The sequence below is a fragment of the Pagrus pagrus genome (genome assembly GCF_965226575.1).
Source record: "Pagrus pagrus genome assembly, chromosome: 16".
Lineage (NCBI taxonomy): Eukaryota > Metazoa > Chordata > Actinopteri > Spariformes > Sparidae > Pagrus > Pagrus pagrus.
Window position 1 is genome coordinate 15235147 of NC_140200.1, and position 20316 is coordinate 15255462.

At 41.8% G+C, this 20316-nt stretch overlaps 1 protein-coding gene across 2 annotated transcripts in view; it reads right to left on the reverse strand.

Moving 5' to 3' along the window:
* The window catches only part of fut8b (fucosyltransferase 8b (alpha (1,6) fucosyltransferase)), a 93698-nt gene extending 82184 nt beyond the window's left edge, over positions 1 to 11514 (reverse strand). The window contains exon 1 of one of the 2 annotated variants that reach the window (XM_084377285.1): positions 11073 to 11514. The gene's annotated coding sequence lies outside the window, so the exon portion shown is untranslated. The remainder of the gene's footprint in view (positions 1 to 11072) is intronic. The other variant, XM_084377286.1, reaches the window with a different exon arrangement.
* Positions 11515 to 20316: the final 8802 nt, after the last annotated feature.

Genomic DNA, 20316 nt, shown 5'->3' on the forward strand with positions numbered 1-20316 from the left:
ATATTATGAAACAGCAAGAAGCGACCAGAATAGGTACAAAGACAATCGAGAAGGGAGGGGAAAAGAAACATCAACTTTTAGAGGGTCTTTTGTTCTTTTCCCCTTTCTGGGCTTCATGGAGCCTCAAAAAGCATCAAAGAAAAGCAGCAACTGTGCTTCCAGCATCCCAGACTGATAAAAGACCACACTATCCTCTTGCCCCTCGAACTCACACAATCTTGAAGCTCAGGCTCATGCTGGTAAAATCATACTTCTCCCCACATGCAACCAGCTGAACTATAGACACACTATGTCGTGCTGATGCCTTAGAGAGACCAGAGAACACTTAACCCTCCTCTGTATCAGTCACTGGCTGATACCAAGAAAGATCACATCCTGTAGACAGATGGTTTAAGTTGCAATACTTTAATAGACAGGGTCAAAACAAAATGTAACACATGATAAAGTTGTTTTTTTTGTTTTTTTAGATATTATCTGTGAAACAACAATTGTCCTGCACCGTTGAACTAATGAGGCAAACTTTCAGACAGCTTTATAGCAAGTATACAGCTCAATTTGCCCTCAATGGTTATGGTTTACACAAGAATGCACAGCTGTTTTCATCTCTGCATTTATTTGTTTTTGAAATGATGTGAAAGTGAAAAATCAATCTGTCCCTTTCTGATGGAAAACCCCTTGCAGCCAATGAGGTCTGTGCTGTCACAAGAGTAATACATGTTACTTTCCACAGGACATGCACATTACTTACTGTATATGAACTACAGCCGACTAACACTTGCCATCTACACTGTACGGGGCCTGGAAATTCATATTGACATTTCAGTATAGAAGAATGCATTATCTATAATGCAAGGCCTGCAACACGAGCATTATAAATTCATTTTATAACTCGAATCAATAGCTGAAACATTGGGCATGAGACTTTTTTGGCACGCAGAACTCCTTAATACCCAGAAATATCATTAAGCAACAAGAGATTGGACATCACCGAGAGGTCCGGTGGGAGATATTCCCGCAGTCATCCAACGGGGAAGCGTCTGGAAATGTTTCAAGTCACATCTATTAAGTTAATAAAACCTTACATCTGTTGTTCAAATGCATGCAGCTGTACTATATGTCAAATTAATGCTGATGTTTTGTCCACACTGCAGATCTAGCTATGTGGCTCTCTTCTGCCTTTGGGTGAGCAAATTGCACAGGTATGAATTAATGTCAAATCACTGCGAGAATCCCTCTGTAATCTGCTCCTTAACATTTCTGTGATCCCTCCGTTTGTACAATGAACATTCAGATTTTCTGTCTATTTGAGGGGTGATCATCCACAGAACAGGAAAGACCAGAATTGTCCAAAACTGCTGTATGCCTTTTATGAGCAGGTGTATCCTCACCAAAGTCAATGGTAGTATTCAATAGCGTTGTAAAAAATATCAAATAATTACATATCACTGCTGAACTTTTTAAACAGTTACCATACTCATTTTCTACAGTAATCCATACACAGGTACCAGCTGTTATTTCTTGCTCTTTCTAGCAAACTGATACACAATTCATGGTTTCTAGGGACTATGTATAGTGGAATTTCCCTAAAATGAATTATTAAGATGTTTTTGAAAAAAAAACTGCTATAAAGTACCAAACTCTTTAAAGGAATAATACTAAGCTATTTCTTTAAAGAGGAATAACTCAGTACAAGAGTTGTAAGTGTAATGTAAGCAGGTGCGGTTGTCCGAAAGAGAGAGAAAGAGAAAGCGTGTGGAACAGTGAATATATGACGTTAACAGTGATGTTAAAGCTATGAATGTGGCAGTGCAGTGTGTGTACAGTTCAGGCTGTTTGTCGGAGAATAAATGCTAAAACATCTCAGGACCCAAGCCAAGCTGCACCTTGCTTCCCACAAAGGGGTTTAGCCACGGAGATAGCAACAACTTCGACCCAGGATCACTTTAAGAGGTCGTATTATGCCTTTTGGGGATTTTGCCTTTCCTTTATTGTGTTGCATTGATGTAGCATTTTTGTGAATGTAAAAGGTCTGCAAAGTGAAAAAGCCCAAAGTCCACGCCAAAGGGAGTTACTCTCTCCACTGCACTGACTGAAACGCCTGGTTTGAAGTCAAGTCTTGTGTAAAAAAAGGAATGCTGCAGCAATGCACCATATGAGAAAACAAATGTGTTTTTTTGAAAATTAATGACTAGTAAAAGTATGTAAACCTATTCTACTAGGACCCCAAAATAAAAGTATGAACCTGAAAAGTAGAATAATATGACCTCTTTGAAGGTCCCATATCATGCTACTTTTCAGGTTCATACTTTGTTTGGGGTGTGTACTAGGAAGGAATGTTTACATGCTGCAATTATTTTTCTCATACTGTCTAGCCTTAAACACTTACATTGTATGCCCTCAATGCTGTCAATGTAAGCCTGTGGTATCAAAAATTGTATCAAATGTCAATATTTTTCAAGGTTTTCTATCAAAGTTATTCATTCCACAGTCGTGACACTAAAAAAATAAATAAAACATGCTAAATTCCTGATGAAATTAATACATTTAAAATCAGAAACACAACACCAACATGTTAGGTTTCTGGGATTCAATTCAGCTTGTTAATGATAACAAATTAACATAACATTAACAGTTATCTGGTTAATATTCTAGTCCTTCGTTGTAAAAAAAAAAAACCTGACTTCCTCAATTAAATCCACCTCAGCCCTAAAGGAGATTTGTGAGAAAAGAACTAAAAAGAATAACCCAACCCTCAGATACTCTTCCGCTGTTGAGAGCCATCAATATGTGATGAACAATGCATTCCAGGAGTTATTCTGTGATTTTTATAATTACTTTTTTGTTGTACCCACTTTCTTTCAGCCTTCCTCTTCTAATTTGACTTCAGTTAGTGATTTCCTATATTTCCCAGAGTGCTTTTCAACAACCCCCTGAGAAAAGGCCTGACAAGCTGGAACAAGCTGTTTTATTCAGCTGTGGGGTTTAGACGTATATGTAGGGGGAAAAAGATAGTAAGCATATCGGAGCTTTTTTTATTTCAGTCGAGAGTGTTGGGCGCTTGCATCAGAGCACAAAATGTCTCATTGCTGCATTGCAATCTGGCCTCTTGAGGCAAAAAAAAACACCACAGCCTGGTTAACAATGGATTTCTGCCAGTGTATTCACCACTCGTCATTTAATAGGGTTAAAAGTCAAGTCTTTTTCTTTAATTGTGAGGGGTTTTTATGAAAACCGTATGCAGTTGAGGCTGTCAAAAACATGACATGACACAGTCTTTAAATCCATCTTTAAACTCCCCGTTTTGCCTCAACTTTCAGTTAGTTGCTTATTCTTTGACCACATCAGGCCTTTATACCTGATACCTTCTTACCCTTCTTGCATGTGTCTCCCAGGCTCACTGAATCTATTAAGCCTAGTACTCACAGTCCATGTTTGTCCTGCTGACAAGAATACTGTAAACCTGAAAACCACTGCATCTCTGTAATCTGTTTGTTGTCGTCCTACAAGCAAATCAGCATCCAATCTGTGTGCCTATCTGTCCCTCTCTCCCTAGTTTCTCCTCCTTGTCCTCAATTTCCTCTCAGGCGTCTCTGCCCGGACCATCAGCTGTCCTGAGACCTCTCTCTCTCTTTCTCTCTCCCCCTCTCCTGGCTGCCAGCGCCTCATTCCAGATGTTTCGGATCTGGATCTTCATCCTGCGGGGGATTCAGCCTCTCCTCTCTCTCTCTCTCTCTGTGTGTTTGTGTAGTCTGCCCTCTTTTCACGTCTCCATGGTGAAGAGGAGATTGTGAGGATCAATTCCTATCTGTTGGCGGCACCTGGGAGTTTCTCAATGTCTTCCTGATTCATTTCATATATGTTTTCAGTTTGTCTATAATTTTCATCCCGATTGTCAGTCGGGTAATGTTACTATGTTGCTCTTTCTGTGTTTTTGGGTCATTTCCTCCATATATGTATCGAGAGTCCTACGATAAAAGCAATTTTTATGATACTGGGTTGTTAATAATTTACCTGACTGTCAGGAAGTTCATCTCTATACCCTGTACTAACACGGTGGATGTTTGTGTCTGCAGTGCGTAAATGCAGATTTTGCTGTATATTCGCAGTGTGACTGCTGTCTGATTGCTACCCCGCTGTCTTCCAGAGCACCACGCTGGGCCAGGTGACAGGGCTCCTGCAACGGAAATCCAATCAGGCCAATCCTCTACGATCCCTCACAATACTCTCTGCCGCCGCCCCACAACGCAAACCGTCTGCAACACACATGCCACGCACACTTACAACGAACTCTTTGATAGATATGGAGACGGACACATGCACATTAACCACCTCACCTCATGTGAACTTGGCACAGACATTCAGGGGCTTGGTGCTAAGCGAAACACTAAATCCCTTCCAGCTATGACGACTATGCAGTGCAGCTGACATTACATGGTGACCTCTCAATGGAGGTCACAGAGATGAATTTACCCCTCGGGGATCAATAGTGTAAAGGCAAAAATCCACAAACACTCCCCACACCGCTGCAAACAAACCCTCTATGAAGCAGGACTGGCACCAGAGACATAAATAGCCCCCCCGCCTCTGAGGAAGATAATGCCAGCCTTTCATCATGGTCCAGGTCCCACTTCGCAGGGGCCTGGGGTTGAACCCTCTCTGGACCTGAGTTGAGGTCACAAGCGGGCCACCCAATACTGGCTAGTACTGGATCAGATACCACTGGCTAAATGGGGGCCATTCAATAGTCCTCGTGTGTGTGTGGGTAAAGGTGGAGTGGCTGCTGGGAATTTTGGCTTCCTGTTGAAAACAGAATAATATCCACAAACCCCCGTGCAGAGGCAGGCCTGTCACACAACCTTTCTACCCAAGTGTGGGAAATGCACCCATTCTGTCAGATGAGCTCATAGTCTTCTTCTTTTCTATTCCTATGTGTGTGCCTTTGTGAGCTTGTGCATTCTGGCTGCAGAATGAATTTGGGCTATTGTCACTGTGATCCTAATGGCCAGCATCTGGCTCTCTGGCACTCTTTTTTATTTTTCCGGGGTGGGGGGGGTGAGGGAAGAGGGGTGGAGGGGTAGGAGTGAGGTGGGTGATCCGACTGCTTACGCCTCAAGCTGAGCAGCTGTCCCAATTACTACCTCTCTCTTTTCTCCTAATTTCCCCTCCGTACCCATCTGCCTCTTCCACACTCCAAATCTCTGTCCCATCCATCCGTAGATGCCACTAGTGTGTGTTTGTACTTTCAGGAGGCTCCCATGCTAGAAAGAGCCCTTCAGCGGCCAAAGTAGGTTTGGATCCTGTTTTAAGTTCGACGCTGCAGGGAGCATAAGACCCAGACAGTGCACTATCTTGTCAGGCGGCTAAGAATTTTTAGCAGCATCCCTGAATCCCTACAGCCCTCCATGCCTGCTCTGATCCTGGCCTGAGCTGTGGACTCAGAGGGGCTGACAAGGCTGTTTGATGGGCCATGGGCACTGAGCATCAGGGGATTTTGTGGGTAGGTGGGCGGGTGGTTGGCAGGGAGAAGGGGGGAGGCTGTTTGTGTCCCACAGTGAGTCCCTCAGCAACTTCTGATGAGCTAAAAATTCTCAGTATGTGTCATACCCATGTGAATTCAGTTCCTCATGCAGACGAGGCACCACAAACTTCACTGTACTTTCCTGTCATAGTGCTAAGCATTCAGAGATATGGTCAAAAACTAGAATTAATACACAGCCATGCAGATATACAGTACATACATATATAGGTATATATATAGCCATAAATGAATGCAAATGCACTAAAGGCACTGTGCAATAAGAGGTGTGCAAGAGCTTCCTACTTAAAAGGGAAAAAAGGGGAAGGAGAGAACTTAAGCGCTGCATGTGGATGAGTACATGCCCATTTCTGGACGGCTCCAATGAGCCGAGAAGAAATGTCGTAAGACCCACTTCCCAGCTCAGGCTGCAGCAGCAATAACTCCCCAAGATACAGCAAAAGCAAGCACACATAAGCGAATGTGCACACACACACACACAAATACACATCCTTTCTGATTTGAGTGCACTGCAGGCCGGGCAGCCTCCCCTGCAGGGCCAAACAGAGCTGGAGCGACACACTCTTCGAGGGGCATTCCAGGTCAGGATCTCTGACTGGTCTGCCCCCCCACATAAAGCCAACACACATTCACACATACTCCAAACACACTCAAGACAGGCATTATGTGATCTAGACCCACTCCCGACACAAATCAAATCTGATGCCACATGGCTATCGGGCCAAGCTCCTATTGTGCCTGTCTGACTGCATTTCTATTCAAAACTCCCCTTCTTCCACCCTGTCTTTAGATATTCAGCTGAGTAAGACAGGTAGACGAGCAGCATCGAGACGTTCAGACAGGCAGACAGGAGGGCAGGCCTGCTGGGGCCTTTTTCTTTTTCTGCTGCTGGAGAATGCTATCAGGCTGGATCAGGCTGGGCTGCTGAAGCTGAGCTTCGGCAGCCTCACAGCCCAGCCCGCTTTTCTCCATGGAAACCTGCCCCACACTCGCTCTGTGATTGGCTCATATGATCACTAGACAGACACTCTGTCTTACAATACAGATAATAATGGCCCTCCGGTAGAATGAGAGCAGGAGAAGAGTGATAGTAGAGAGGCCTTTTTTCCTACAGATTTTGCCCTTTAGAAAGACTGCATCCAGCGAGCTTACAAGGAACTAAAGACTACAGATATGTTCCTGTACAAGGCATGCAGTTGTTATCTCTACAGTCCCTACTCTAATGCAGAGGTTCTCAACTTTTTCGAGTCGCGACCCCCCAGAAAAATCAGGTTGATGTTCACGACCCCCCACTGTGACTCTCACAGGCACTCAAAATCTATTTCTAAGCGAAATTCTATCACTGATACAGCCAATGAAATGTTAACACTTCTTTAAAGTCTAAAAACTGTTACTTCATTTTTTTCTCCAGAACCATCAGGCACCCCCTGGAAATTAACTTGAAACCGCCTTTGGGGTCCCCACTCACCAGGTTGAGAACCAATGCTCTATTGCACAAGAGACATCCCCTTTCAACCAAAGTCAGACAAGTGCTGGCTCTTGGCTGGTTCAAGTGCAAGTCTGGAGTCGGTACAACCTGTGAACCTTTTAAGAACAACTTTGCTTTTCCACGGGCATGAGAGCCACACATACACCATACAGTCACATCATTCAGTCACTGTATACGTCTCTAATTTTCTAAACAACTATGGTTGTCTACAGTGACTCTTTCCAAGTGTTGCCTCTGACTTTGCATGCCTACATCCAAACATGCTCCAATTTGGTATCCGTCGTGAGAAACTTTTGTTTATTCTCCCTTGGTTAAGTCAGAACACGCTACACTAGCACTGGTGTTAAAAATGGCTGTCATAAGTGGTTTAAGTTGGTTCACGATAACCCCGCCACATAAGCGGTTCTTTCAAAGTGTTCTGGAACCAGTTTTCCTTCTAGAACTAGTTATTTGGCTGTCTAAACCACCAAAAAGAACCGGTTCCAGAGTAGGCACTGGCTCCAAACCGGCACCTGAACTGAACCTGAACCTATCTGTCACAAAGTCTTTAACAACTTTATGATTTAATCTCTTTACTGGTGTCTTCAACAGCCTGAAAGGTAGGGAAGACAGAAAATTGACATCAAACATTATAGTCTCACGTGGGAAATGTCAGCCAAATGCCAACACTGGACATAGAGTGATTACTCACTGAACCCTATACATCAACCAGCTAGTCTTCATTGTTTTTGTCTTTATAATGAGATTCAGAACTCAGATGTGTGTGTCCATGTATCCATATGTTATAGTGTCAGTCTTTCCCTTTCTCAAAGCAAGAACAACAAAGGCAAAAGCTTCTTTTCAACAGCTTCTGCTCTATTTACAGTACATTGTCTGGAATCGGGGAGCAGAAATACCCCGCACATGGATTAACAATACAAACAAAACAATGCTTCCAGATGAGCCTTCCTCTTTTGGTAGCATTGTTACTGCAGCTCGCTACAAGCATTGCCGTGTCTTGCCTAGCCTCTTCACTTCACAGTTCTTTGTGTTTGTAGCATGAAGCCCCCCCAAACTGAAAACATGTCTTCAATAATGTGCTGTTTGCTTCCTCCATAGTTTAATTCAGCCTTCTCTTCATATTCGTCTGACGTTTTCAGGAGGGAAAAAAAGAATATATCTGGGACAAGCGTGTGCAAAAAAAGGGGATGTATAAACAGCACATTGAAGCCAATATCAAGCATTATACACACACTGTACAGTGCGCCAAAACACTGTGATGCTTGAAATTAGAATGGCTTTTCATGCAAACAGAGGCACTTGCTGTGCAGGTGACAGGCTGGTATTGCAGACTGGAATTGAAATGAAAAACAAATCCAAATGCTATTTTAAATAAAACTCCGCTTGGCAGTGGTTTGCTGCACTAAACCAAACAGAGAAATGGAGCTCGCCACGTGACAAATGTGCACAGTGTTAAATACAGATAAAACTATGAAATGAGTCACCGCCCATTTTTGCTCACTGCACCACATCTAACCTCTTTGGCAGAGCAACACTAATATGTTTAATGAACTCATTAGTCAAAAATGAAGACAGACAGTGGCATGAGGCATGGAAGGTGGAAGCACAAAGGGCAGAGAGAGAGGGAAGGAAGGGGGGGGTGAGAGAAAACAGACAAGCTAAAGTGAGGGAGGGTGGGGAGTGGGTTACTTCTCTAGAAAGCACATCCTGTATTATAGATACACTATCATGTGTTTCGGTAGCTACATGGTAGCGAATGCAACATTTGTCCGAAGCAATCAACTCAAAAAGCACAGGCAACACAACTTGGCTTGGAGGCATCCTGCAAAAGAAACACTTCAAATCTGCCAAGAAAATTTCAAGGGTTAGTGTGAGTGTCATCACTACTACTTCATTTAAGTGCTTCATCAAAAATTACACAGGCTGGAATGGACTGCTCTAATGTAATTATTTGCACTTGGCTGATATAGATGGGTCCATGCATTTCTTTGCCTTTTCATTCTGAAAATGGTAAAGCACAGATCGCAGCAACATGTAGCCAAAGCATGAGTCACTTTGCCGTATGTTAAAATAAAAAAACTGGCCCTTGACAGGTGGAAGGTGCAGTACTGTGTAGTTTCTGAAAATAAATTCTGAAAGGTACTATTAACAACATTGATGAGGCAATAATACAAACTCAGAAATATTCATTATTTCCATAACTGAATAAAGTAGCCTTCAAAGCTTCAAATATTGTTCTGGGGACCTTAATTTCCCCTGGGAACAGCTTGTTTATTCAGTTTATGGAAAAAATAAATATTTCTCAGTTTGTGTTATTACCTCATTAATATTGTAAATATTAAAGTTCTGAGTTTGAATTTATCCTCCAAAACTACATCGTGCCCCTTTAAGGTCAGCTGTTATGTTCAGTATATTCAGTCGTTAAAACGAAGACAGTTTGTTTGTTAAAGCAAGAAAACCAATCAATGGAGATTTTCTCCTTCATAGTGCACCTTTAAAGCAGGCGTGTATCTGTTTCCAAGACAGAGCTCCCCCTGCCACTGCACAGACTGCTGTCCCCGCAATATTTATGGCTGTTTACTTATTCATGAATGGGTTAAGGCTACTAACTCAATCAATCTGCTTCCCGTTACCAAGGCTCACTTTATTAGATAACATTAATGATGCATTAGTTGTCCATAGGTGTTGAGTTTCTCCCCAGTCAGCAGCTCCAATTCAAATGAGAACACAATGGATATTGGCTGCAAATGGATCAAAAACTTGGGGATAATTGCAGCACTATACAACATGATGAGCTAATCATTTATTGTCAGACAATATGCTGTCAAAGGGAGAAAAATCACAGTGGGCTTCACAGTGGTGACGGTGAAGTATGTCTTGCAATATCAGCTGCAGACATTAAGTGATATAAAACACTTCAGTTAAGGGGAAACAAAGCCATACGTCATCCGTATCACAAATCGATTTCATGGCCAAAGCAATAAGCTATTGAACCTGCCATATTAAATGAGATTAAAAAGAGCCTCAGAGTATACTGTTCCTTACATGCTTTGACTTCCAGCATCACACCCATTCACTCAATGAGCTGTGCATTCATCACAAGCCATTCACTATGAAGGCGTGCATCTTCTAATGGGTGGCCCTGCAGGGAGTTGAACCTCTAGTCTTTACCAGCACTGACGCCAGACTCCATCAGGCATGCTACACTGAGCACAGGACCACATACACTTTGTGTGTGTGTTGATGCTGTGAGGAGGGGATGTGAGGCCGGAATCAACCTGCCGATTGTCCCGAGTTGAGCCGCTTTATTTCATTATCGCATATCAGACCCCACCTCCTGATACTGAAAACAAACGCACGCCTGGCTCCGGTGATTATTACAAAGCAATCCCTGACACTGGCAGCGGTGCGCTGAGGCTCAAACACAGGCTGCTGCTTTGTCTTGGCCGACACACATAACACACAGTGACGGAAGGATGGACGCAGGTGTCAAACCATCCCTGGGTCATGTGTCTTCATTTTCACGTCAACTGTTAGATCTCGCTCCCGTGTGACGGCGAGCACGACAAACAGAAAACAAACGCACGCAGACAGACAGCTAGCTTGTCGGCTACACGCTTCTTCTAGCTCTGTTGATGCATTTAGCCGTTAACGTCAACATGGCAGCCGAATTTAACCACTTTAATTCACACAGCTCAGTCACCAGGTACTGCTGCTGTATGAAAGGATGTTTCGGGCTAGGCTTTACGCGGACAGGCTGTGAATTGTTTTGAACATGCCCACTTGCTTCTCCTCCAGACGCCGATAAGCAACAAAGACAAGCGGCGGGCCGGTGGAAGGATGTAACGGAGCGGGAACAACAGAGCCAAAATGTCCGAGCGACTGCGTTCATATAACGGTACCAGGAATTCATGCCTACCGTGACCGCTATTTGGCCACCGTGATCTCAGCAGCGACGCAGTCAACAGGCCGGGATGTAGCGGGAGGGAATCTACGGGGCTGAGCTGTGTACGTTTCCGCCATGCAGCAGGGTTTATTGCCACCTACCTTGGCGTGGTACACCCGCTTCCAGCGGCATCCGACCGGGGCTGCGGAGGCTGGGTCTGTCGCAGCGGCAGCCGAGATTTGTTGCTCCAGAAAATTGAGTAGAAAGGCTGCGGCGGAAACAGGAACTGGGAGAGCGGGGGTCTCTGAATACGGCAGTCGAGGCTGCTCTGTGCTGGATGGCCGGTGTCAGCGCAGACCTGGGAGAGAGGGAAGTCAATATCCGGTGACAGCTTTTCAAATTAAAAGTCTGCGTGGTCGCTAAGGGCAGTAACTTCCAAGATAATGTAATGTTACTGCAGGTGACTACCAGGGTATTATAATGATTAAAACACTGCAGATAAACACAAACAGCACTGCTTTTGTGTTTACCATTCACATCATTTTATCTTTACCATTTTGTATTACTGTATTTTTATTTTACTTCCAACTAGTTTATTTCATTTATTAAAAATTTCCATTTTTGCACAACTGCAACATTTAATTTCACATTTACATTTTATGTAAATGAATGTTACTTTACATTATTTTAAAATGTTTCCTTTGCTTTTACATTTCAGTATTTTCCCTTGTTATTGTTCTTCCTCTTCTTTATTTTGTTTGACTTAATGTCATTGTAAACAAGTACAAATAAAGTTTGAATGATTGACTTTGAGTTTGAACTCCAAATGTGTACTACCCATTTTTGTTTCTTGAGCCTCATGTGCAATACTTGCCTCTTAAGGACTTACCATACAAATAAACGTGTGTCTCATTTTAAAAACAGTGACAGCACATAATCACCCACTGTTGTCAAGTGGTTATCACTGGGTCATTTATTTTGAAGGCACAGCGGTGTGATTTCCTGTTTGTGTCTGGCTCTGTCTGGATGTCTTGACTCTGGCTGATGCAGACCCTGATGGAGAAGGATGGAGTGGAAGCTACAGTGCGCACACCAGTGTCAACTCGTTGTACTGCAGTCGGGCTGACAGACAGACAGGTTTGCCTGGTCTGTCTGGCTAAACCAGTCCCGTGGTCAGTAACACCATCCAGATACAGGAATCTAAAAAGGCCCCTTTTGAAACAACTGTATTGCTGTTGGACTAGTTTTCCCTATGACCCTATAATGACCTTCTGTAAGAAGATGCAGTATATTATCATAAATAAATTATAGCTTTGTGAACATGTAGACCATTACACTGACACGTAAACTAAGCTTATGCTTTTGCTTTCTCTTCACTTCAAACATGAACACAATCTAATTACCATTTAAGGTTCCTGTAGTTACTGCCACACCTTATCACAATTGAAAAGACTCATAATGCTGCATCACTCAGTTGTTCCTCTTTCAGTTATGTAGCAGGAGTGGCAAGGGGTAAAATTATTACTCATGATTACTGTAAACGGCTACTCCTATTATCTGTTAACTGCCCTGAAATTAGGGAGAGAGAGAGAAACTCTCCAGGCAATAGCCTATAGCTCTTCCAGCGGTCGCTAGCAAGCTTGCTCCACTAACTGGCCAGCAGAGTTGGGAAGGAGAGGCGAGGTATATAGGCATATCCAATATGTGTGTGCTTGAACGTATTGAAAAATATGTCTATCTGACCCGTAGACGGAAAATTCACTTCAAAAGTAGCCCAATTCTGAGGGAGATTCGCAGACCTGGCAACCCTGCTGACAGACAGATCCCTAAAAGTGGCTTGAGATCCTGCCCTTTTGATCTCAGATCACAGACACATTATTAATATTTCAAACATCAGGGTGGAAACAGAGAATTAGTGGGCGGTGTGAGTGCCCCCTTTTTTTTTCTCTGCACCCACCCCCCAAAATGTCTGTGTACATCCCTGCCGAGGGGTGACACTCTGGCTGACCTTCATACTGGCACATTATCGGTGCAGGGCAGAGTCTCTCGGACACTTAGCCTTCAGTCCTCACTCATATCCACAATGATCGTGTTACTTATCGCTCCCCAAGAGCACAGCTCTGAGATTACTGCTGCATATTCTCTGTCCTCAATATAATCAGCACAGTTCGATTCTTTCTCATTGGAGTGATAAGAGAAACCAAATTGCTTTAATATTCAATTATCATCATGCTTGATAAACCCAGCGCAGGTGGGAATATGTCTGAGAGGAAGCAAACTCTTCTTTAGTTTTCCACCAGGTGGAGGACACTCTGGATACACTTTAGGCTGCGTCATTGCTCAGTTGCTCAGCTCCATCAGTCGGAGAGGAGTGGTTTCATTATCTACATGGCACACAGAGAAGGACCTACTCTGTGCAGTGAGGGAATGTAACTAAGTACATTAACTCAAGTACTCTACTTGAGTACAGTTTTGAGGTACTTTGAAGTACTACTTCTGGAAGCAAATATTGTACTTTTTACTCACTACATTTATTTGATAAAATCACACTGGACAAAAATTATATTCACAAAATTGTAGTCACATTATGGGTACTTAGGGACAAAAAACTTGAGCAAACCATCACCATGTTGGTTTGCACTAGTTTTGAAGACTTTCGTTTGTGCTTTGGGTGAGTCTCGGGGTTAAGGCATGTGTTCTAGCTTCAAACACAGTAGGTTTTACAGGTTCTTACAACATCAGCATTCATTTTCATTTGAACTTGAACTCCTGAACTTTAATTCTTCCTTCACACATTCAAACAGCTCTAATGGTGGGCTTGGTATTAAATAAAAAAAACTTTTTTCAAAGGCTGGAAAACTGCGAAACTGCGATTTAATAATTCAAAATGTCAACATAAATGGGAAGAAGCCGGGGCTCCCTTGTTGCAGCATTTGGACTCAGACTGACTGCATTTGTATTCTTAAATTTAGCAGGTAGTTTCTTTCCCTATTTTCTCCTTGTTTGCACCAAATCCCGATGGTTACATTTAAGAATAACAGTGTTTGTGTCATTGACATGTGGCTAAGATGAACTTCTCTCTGTTACTTGTATTCTCCTGGATGTGAATGTGCATCTGTGAGTTTGTGTGTGCAGTTGCAAATGAGTGTATGTTTAAAGGAGGCATTTTGTGTTACTTCTGTTTTTTCCTTTCCTTCAGTGTTTCATTTGGTTCTTGTGCATGTGAAAGGTCTTCAAAGTCAAAAAGCCCAACAGACACTCCTCTCTCCCACAGAAAACACTGCTCCTGAAATGTCTCGTCAGTAGTCCTGCCTTTAAATCTGATTCTTGTGACGTCACCACGTCACACATTTGCATAATTGAATGCCTAGCAGTTAGTTATGCACGTAAGAATTACTTTAACACAGCTGCTCTGTTGTTGTTAGCGGTGCTGGCTCAGGTGTGTGTGAGCTGACCAATCAGAGGAGACTTTCAGAAAGGGGGGCCTTAAAGAGACAGGAGCTAAAACAGAAAGGGAATACAGGGACGCAGCAATGAACAGAATAAGAAAACTGATGTATTTTTCGAGCATTAAAGCATGTAATCCTTTTCTAGCAGCAACACCAATCAGAAAATGAAGAACCTGAAAATGAGCATATGTCTCCTTTAAGTTCAGTCGGGGGTGTTGATTTATGTGTGGTTTATATGTTGTTTTTCAAACATGGCAACAAAAAATAATTTCAACTTTTCTTTCATTAATTTGAAACTTTTTTGTTCATTAATTGACTCAACAAAGACATATTTTTCTTGCCACAACATTAAATATACATTAGTGCAATAGCATTCATTTAATATGGATAAACATCCATTTCATTTTCATAAAATTGACTCCAATTGGGTTCGAGCATGTTTCCAAGCAAGAGTAAAGGAAGGAGATGCCAAAGGGCTGTGTGTGTACGCGTGTGTGAATGCTGTGAAACAGTAAACAGGCTTTCAGGTTGGCCTTGAAGATGTAATTTACTGTACCACTCTCTTTGAACTGCTGTATTTGAATGTTTCCCTGCCTCCCCCTTTTTCTCGCTCTCACTTGAGAATTAAGCCACTAAATCGAATTCATAATACAAATTCATAATACCCAAAGGCTTTTTATTTGTTGTTGCTTTTCCATCCATCTTTAAAAAAAAAAAAAAAAAAAACTAAAGAAAACAACCAGCGTGCCCCTGAGAGGACTCACTCCAGTGGTGGCGAGGAGCTGAATCACAATAACAACCCCCACCCACGTCTGGTACTCACATATTTTCCATCTTACTAAGCTGCCTCGGCTCCTAAAGCTGATGCAGCAGCTCCATCATGTGGTGCAAAGGTAAAAGTGCGGGCTTAAACCAGAGTGAGGCATTCTCTTGGTGGTGCGGATGCCAGTTCAAGGAAAATGTGATTCAGAGGACCTTTGAGCTTTGTGTCATGAAGCAGGCTGAGCTCATACCCAGCAAAATGACTCATGGTGAAAAGAGTCCTCGATATTTGTTGCTGGCGCAAAGGAGGCAAAAAGAAGGAAAAAAATAACTCTACATGCACTGATGAACACCTGCCTCACAACACCCACCCCCACCCTCCCAGCTACGCACACACACACACACAAAATTTTGTCAGTCCAGAGCGATATGATCATCAGGCGGAGGCAAGTCGATCACTCCTGACCTTTTTGTCTCTGCTGACCTTTTCAGATTGAGACCCAGTGGAAGAGTTTCTGAAAGGGAACATGTGAACTCTTTTCTCCCGAAGGTACGCTGGAGTGGAGTGAACCATAATGGAGGATATGAAGCACAAAGTGCCTGATGCAAATGCAGCCTGATAATTCGACGGAACGGATGTTTAAAAAAAAAAAAAAGAAATCAGAGATGTGGGCAGCGATTCAAAGCTCTGTAAGCAGGCTGGCACAAATGCATCTCATGCTATGAAACCAAACAAAATGGAACAGAACAGAATAATTAAAATATCATTATAGTGTCATTAGAATAACATTACCATATTCATGTTGGGCTGAGTCATCGTGGCACTTGTCAAAATGTATTCTGACTGCGCTACAATACATTTCATGAAATGTGTGATACATTTTAATGGATAAATGTATTAAATGCAGACCAGGATCTTCAGGATTCATAACGTGTAACTGCACAGTCCCCTACTTAAATCCGGGCCAGGGAGCTCTGTGGTTGAAGAGTGATTTTGGGATTGTAACATCTGCATTCAAGAGACATAGTTGGTAAAGCTTGTATTCGCTACACAAAATGAATGAGTTGGGGAATCATTGGAGGAATGGCAATAGATAGGAATATTAAAGGATAGAGGTGTCACGATTCCTCAAGTCCTCCATTTGATTCTATTTCTAATTTAGATGTTTTTGCAGCAGTGATGGATAAACCATTGTTAGACTTGCATCTAGTCATCCCACTGAGCATAAACATAGCCAAAATACGTCTTTTCAACGTCCTTGACAATGTTGGCGTGCAGTGGAGAGCCAGAATGAAAGTTTTTTTAATGTCTTGTTGGATGTTCACCATTGTTGACCAAGAGACCTCCAAACAAGATTCAAAAGGATCTTTTCAAAAAAAATCTTTTCAACTTCAGTCACAGATGTCTAAAGAACTTCATGTGGTTCAAAATTAAAAAAGTTTTGTGATGGCCAAATTTTACGTCATGCAGCAAAAGCTCCAGGGAGGATTACAACCCTTGCCTCAACCTCAGTAGCCTGCATGATGCATGCACTTCACCAGGTGAGATATTTATCAGCATCAGTCATTTTTATGTTTTGGTCACCCAACCGTCATCGGGTAGGCTAATATTCCAAGTTGGTATGACCAAAACGTGATTCTCCATAAAGATGATTAATAGCCAACAGGGTAAAGTGCATGACCTCATGCAGATCACTGAGGTTGAGGCCAGAGGTTTGAATCTGTCCTGTAACTTTTGCTACATGGAGTAAAATTTGGCCGTCATAGAAACTTCTAAATGAACCACAATTAGTTCTTGAGATGTCTGTAAGTTGAAAAGATGTCTAAAATTACATCATAAAACTTTAATATGAATATAGAAAAGACATTTTCTGAAGATAACAATAAGGTTAATGGGGCACTAGCTACTTTTGGAGAAGAAATTCAAACTCAGAATTTTAATATTTACAATATTAATGAGGTAATAATACTAACTCAGAAATCTTGGGACTGCAGTGGAATAAACATCTCAGAAGTGTTTTACTGTGTGAGTCAAAATGAAAAGAAATGAGAAAATAACGAGGACTGATTTGCTAATTAGAAGTTGTAATGAATTTTGGAATGAGGTCAGAGCCATTTAAACCACCTCGGCCTCTAAAGAGACGAGTGTGAGTGTGTGGCACAGATCAAGTTGTTAATTTACGGCAGAAGCATTATTTGTAATTTGTTATAATTATGTGCATAATAAAAAGTCAAATCTGCTGTTAATTTCATTCAGGGTATAATAGCGAGGTCTAATAAGGTATGTGAAGCCTCTGTCCAGGCTGTCAAGTCGAGGGTGAGGGCTTATTTTGACAGTTTGCACTCAGTCCATTTCTCCTGTTTAATCTAATACCTGTTCTTCCTGCAACTTTGTGTATGCTTGCACTTGAAGCTAATAACAAGGCATTGCATAAGCAATGTGTGGAATGTGCACAGTATAGCATATAGAGTCTATATGTCACAAGTCAGCTGACTTGTTTGTGTCTGTGTAAAACTACTCCACGTGCCTTTACGTGCCACTCGGGGACATATCAAGTTTTTTTAATTGAATTGAATTGAAAATAAATAAAAAACAGGTCAGTCAATCATAACATACATGTACTTGCATAATAGGCTGAAGTTAATTTAACGGCTAAGGACAGTCCATGTTTGTCTATAATTATCTCTTGCTGCCACAAGGGGCACTGTTTTTACACTATATCTATTTACCAAATTTTACACTATATTCATTTATTTAATGTTACACTTAATTTATTTTTTACACTAAATGTATTTATTTATTTATTTATTTACACTCTATTCAATAATCTTTACACTACATTTTCACTAAAAGAATTTAAAAGCACCATATCAATTGAGGTGAACGAACACGATCCAAATCTGGGCATCATTTCTGAATTCATGTCCGAACTCCGGCCAGCCCGTCAGGTCCCAATAGTCCCATCAGATTTGGGTTGGGTATCCATGCTCTACACAGTAATGAGAGTAATAAGCATAAAGCTTGTTGTAAGACAAAGGAAGCAAATAAAGCAACATGAAAAAAACATGGTGAAAAAATGGATGTTAAAGGTGCACTGTGTAGTTTTGGGGAAGAAATTTTAATTAGAAGAGAAAGATCTTCATTGACGGATTTAAACTAAATTAAAAAAAAACTCTCTTTGTTTTCATGACTGAATAAACTGAATAAACAAACTGACCTTAAAGGACAACACAATTTCATACTGTTTTACTTTGCTTATATCTGGCAGACCCTGCCACCTTTCTAGCTTCAAACAGTGTTCTGGGGACCTTGTTTTCCTCTGAGAACAGCTTATTTATTTAGTTATGGAAAAAAATTTGTTTGTATTATTACCTCATTTATATTGTAAATATTACTGAGTTTGAACTTCTTCTCCAGAACCACATAGTGCCCCAATAAGGGAGAAAGTTACATAGTGCATCGTGTGGTTAAAGCAGCCCAGACGGAGCGTCCTACACTGGACACTGTTTATGCTGCCAGGCTGAAGAAGAAAGCCAACAGCATCTGTAAGGACTGTACACACCCCGGACACTCCCTATCTGAACCGCTGCCTTCAGGCAGACAGTTCAGGACAATCAAATCCACCACCAACAGCTTCTACCCCAGAGCTGTGACCTCCATCGACCCCCCATAATGAACAATCCCACCACAGAAACTGCAGCAGCGGTTGAGATACTTGCACTATCTTGCACCACCACTGTTTTGCACAATTACACTGTTAAAGCTGCTACCTCTGTCTTTACTGTATACAGTATATATTTATATATTTTTATTCTGTTTTTCTTACTTTCTTTTTACTGTATATATGCATATATTTTTACTATATATTTTCTTTGGTATAGTTTCCTTTTCTAACTTTGCACTATTTGTTTCTACTGGCCTGAAGGGAAAGCCATTCACAATTTCATTGTACATGTGTATAGTGACAATAAAGGCATATTCTATTCTATTCTAGTGATTGCGGGTGATATTGGTGTCAGCTAATGCTAGGTCTAGTAGAGACAGCAGTCCTTAAAGAAAGTATGAACCAACTTGTGCATCTATAGAAGCAAAAAAAATGCATGCAGGTATGTGTGAGTGTGTACTAAACTTCTGTCATATTTCGCCCTGACTTCCTCTGATTGGATGATCAGGGGGTGACATCGCAACATGCAGATTGGCCGGCCAGCTTATGCGTATGTTTACAAACATGGCATTTTTTGCTTGTAACTCATAACTTGTAACTTAAGTTTTGCACACACAGTTAAGAAACGTGTGTGTCCGTCTCTCAGACTATGTAACATCTCACAATCTCTGTGCACAAAACTTTTTCACATATGGACAAAATAATGCTACTGCTGCAACTTTAATGCTCACAAACTTGAGTGTGTGAGAATATGTTTTATTTATTTTCACATGCACACAAAAGGTGATATACAAGTGTAGGCTGTCAACACAAGCTCACAATATAATGCCACTTATTTGCATCCATATGCAACCCGCCAGCTTACACATGGTGCACCCCTGTGAGAGCTTTTCAAGCCGGGACATCTGGCCTAAAGAGTGAACTCATACCGAGATAAATCTGCTCAGTGCCTCAGAATCTGATCTCTTCTTCTGCGCAGGAAGGCGAAAAACAAACACCTGCTGCAGGGTGAGACGACTCGCTCTGTTATCGCCTGTTTAATGTTTACTGCTGGTTTAATGAGCAGAGCAACAGTTTGTGATTCTGTACCATCACTGCTTAGCTAATCGGGTAGCAAACGGCAGTCTGTGTTTAGTTAAAGTGTGTGAATTGCGGCTGCCAGGTAGTGTCAGTTAGGTTTTATATAGACGTGAAACTAATGGATAATAGAGCATTTGTTGGGATTGATCATAAACAGGGGAATGGTGATTAATTCACTGGTGTGCACTGAGAGAGGCTGGTTCTACTTTACTGTTTCCCTTGTTAAATTCTAAATATTTGCTGTGCACAATCAACCATCTAGTGTGGAGAAATAACTGTTGTCAGCGGGGCACTGTTCCTTACATTATTTCATAAAGCCTACATCATTTGGCATACACTTCTCCATGTCATGCTTGCATTTGTAAACCTCTTAGCTATGGAGAAGGTGTAATAAAAGAAGTACACAGACAGCTCTGTGCCTTCCAGTAATGCCAGGACGATATTTCTGT